Raw genomic sequence first — 3,675 nt, 5'->3', positions numbered from 1 at the left:
AGGCTTGTCCTGCCAGGCCCTGGGTGTGCAGCATGGGGCACAGTCCCCTTGAGCCCTGGGTGTGGTACCCCCAGGACACTCAAGCTCCCCCCCACCTCCTCCGGGCCACAGCCCTAGTGTGGCCAGCGGATTAGCTTGGTATATGCGGGGGCACAGGGAGCCCAAGGTTTGAGGGGAGAGAAGGAAGATATATACCTGGGAGCTGGGAGTTAGACAGAAGGGAGGACAGACAGAAAGAGGACACCTGAGGACTAAGAGAATGTAAAGAGGTCAGTGAGAGAAGGCTAGAGACACTGAGAGGTCGGTGAGAAAGGGATGCTACAGGTGCTGAGGGGGCAGACAGACAGAGGAAGGTGGTATGGAGAAAGGGGCTTTTCAGGGGTTCATCGCTATGGTAGTGGGAGAGAAGTTAAAGAGTGAAGTAGGGGGCTATTAAGTGGGGGCTTTTCAATGGGAGAGGATGCCAAAGGACTAAGGGAACACTAGAAGAAGGTCCATTGGTATGCAGGAGGATGCTAAGAAAGTTAGATGGCAAAGAGTAAGCACAAGCAGCAACAGGAGGGAAACATCAGGTCTCGTATAACTTTGCATTTCTTATCTCTTACATTTATTTTTAAAAATAAACCCTGCTTTGATTATTTAGTTAAGAGGCTTCTTAATCATTTGCTTATCAATTTGGGAGCGGAGCAGTGTGGAGACATTTTTAAAAGGCCCTAACAGATTGGCTTAGGAAATTAATAGCAGTAAGATAGCCAGCCAGTCAAACATCCACAGATTAGGCCTCCAGTCAAATTAGGGCCCAGCTAGTCAGTTAAAATAATTCTTACAGCATGAATGAACAGGTTGAACAGGTATGGATGGAAAGGTATTATGGTTATTATTGGTAGAGAAAGTATTCAACATGATAAGATCATGTATGTCATAGTGATAACTGAATTTTTTGATATTATTATTTTTTTCAGGGCAATGAGGGTTAAGTGATTTGCCCAGAGCCACACAGCTAGTAAGTGTCAAGTGTCTGAGACCAGATTTGAACTCAGTTCCTCCTGAGCTTTATCCACTGCACCACCTAGCTGCCCTCAATTTTCTGTTATCTTTAAGCTTAAGAAAGGTGGTATGTATGATTGCTCACAATACCTGCTCTGTTTGGAATTTCCTAATACTAAATTTAAACTTAGAAAAATATGTCATTTTGGACTATTTTTCCTCAATCCTCCATTAATCCTTTGCTTAGGTATGAAAAACTCTGAAAATAGCTTTACTGTTCAGACTAATATCACATATTAATTGGGGAGGATAGCCCTTTAACTGTCTTGGATATTTCAAGAATGTAGTTTGATGCCTAGAGACTATAGAAAAGCTGGTCAGAGCTAGAACTTGAGTGATTATGATAATACTGACATTAATATAGCACTTTAAGGTTTACAAAGTAACTTGCATGCATTATCCCATGTGGTCTTCACAACAGTCTTATGACATAAGTGATTGTTATTGTTCTTTCCTCCATTTTACAGATAAGGAAACTAAAATTCAGAGGTCAGATGACTTGTCTATGATCATAGAACTTATGTTAGAGGGGAGGAAGAGTCATCCCAAGTCTTTCCTGACTCCATATCCTATAGTTGTTTTAATACACCATACTGTTTTTACACAGAGCATTAGTAGGACCTTGCTGGGCCAAATGGAAAACTTAAAATTGGTTAACACTGCCAAAACAGTGGAAAAGCCAATATAATTGATAATTAAACCAAGTATTATGGACAAATTTTACATTATCTATCTTAAGAGAGTTGAATGAGATTCTCTTAGTAGCTTCAATTCAAATAAATTAAAACAAAACTTCAGGGCTCTTTAAATTATATTAGCTGTTGCCTCTGATAAATACATGCATATACATTAACATAAATGCTTGTAGGGCCATTACTTAAAATGTAATCAAATGTAGTGATGTGTTGCCCAGATTTTGTAAATATAATATTTCAAGAATTATTACAATAAGGGCAGTTAGGTGGTGCAGTGGATAAAGCTCGGGCTCTGGATTCAGGAGGACCTGAGTTCAAATGTGGCTTCAGACACTTGCCACTTACTAGCTGTGTGATCCTGGGCAAGTCACTTAACCCTCATTGCCACACCCCCCAATTATTATAATAGTTCTCAAAAATCCTCATGATAAAATTAATTCAACAACTTCAAAAATATGTCATAATGAAGCTTATAGTGGAATCCAGTCTAAGAAAGCTTTTTGTTCTGAAATTTGACGTGACCCTGGAGATTGATTGGTATAGCATTAAAATTGTAAATTAATTTTGGTAGTATTATATTGGTATGGCCCATCCATGATCACTCACTATTCCTCCATCATTAAAGTTGTTTTTTTATTATTATTTTACACTTTGTGTGCTTTGGTAGATCATTTCCCATTAGATTTGTACATTTTGTAGTTATCTGGAATAGGGTTCCCCTTTCTATTTTTACTTCTTAGATTTGTTATTTTCTTACAGTAATGTGGTTGATTTTGAGGCTTAATTTTGTAGCCTGCAAGTTTGCTGAAACTACTAATTGTGTTGATTAGTATCTTTGCTGATTCCCTAGAATTTGCTAAGTACACCATCATATTATAAGCAACTAGGGATAGTTTTATCTCCTCCTTACTTTCTTTATGTCTTTATTTTCTTTCTTTTGTTTTATTGCTGTTGCTAGCATTTCCAGAACTATATCAAATAATAATGGGGAGAGCAGCCATCCTTGTTTTATTTCCATATTTATTGGAAAAGATTTTAGTGTATCCTTATTACATGTGATGCTTGCTCTTACTTTTAGATAGAGGGTTTTTGTGATATTAAAAAAAGACCCCTCTATGCCTATACTTTGTGGGTTTGGGTTTTTTAAAGCATAAATGAGTATTATACCTTTGTCAAAAGCCTTTTCTGCATATGTTGATATAAACTACAACTTATTTTTGTTTTGTATTTGTTTGTTGGTTTTGTGTGTGTGTGTGTGTGTGTGTGTGTGTGTGTGTGCGTGTGTGGCAACTGGGGTTAAGTGACTTGCCCAGGGTCACACAGCTAGTAAGTGTCAAGTGCTCAGGTCCTCCTGAATCCAGGGCTGGTGCTTTATCCACTGTGCCACCTAGCTTCCCCAACTTATTTTTAATTAAATGTGAAAAACTTTACATTTTCAGGGGCAATATATTTTCTTTTACTTCTTTTACAGATGAAGAACTGGCCCTTCCCCTTGCCAAGACCAACCTCTCTTTATGCATTGCATTGCTTCAGTGAAGGCCCAGTTGAAATTAAATAACATGAATTTATTCTTTTTTCCATCCTTAAAATTCCAAATTTAATGAATACCAAAAGAAAAATAAAAAGAATATTTTCATACACAATGGAATAGAAAAAGAGGATTATATCTGAAACCATGAATCTCTATTATGTACAGCTTACTTTTAAATAAATATATGTGTGTATGTAGGTATGCATGTATACCTATATGCACATACATATAAGGTTTTTTCATCAGTTTCCTTTTTAGTGGGATGTACAAACAGGGAATTTATCAATTATTAAATTTAATACACATTAAAAAACTATTCTTAACAAAATTAATGGCTTTATATACATTCCTCTTTTTATTCTTTGCATCTGTTTATGTTTGTTGGTTGTTAACTTCATGACA

This window comes from Dromiciops gliroides, chromosome 2 (genome assembly GCF_019393635.1).
Source record: "Dromiciops gliroides isolate mDroGli1 chromosome 2, mDroGli1.pri, whole genome shotgun sequence".
Lineage (NCBI taxonomy): Eukaryota > Metazoa > Chordata > Mammalia > Microbiotheria > Microbiotheriidae > Dromiciops > Dromiciops gliroides.
This window is presented reverse-complemented; position numbering follows the sequence as displayed.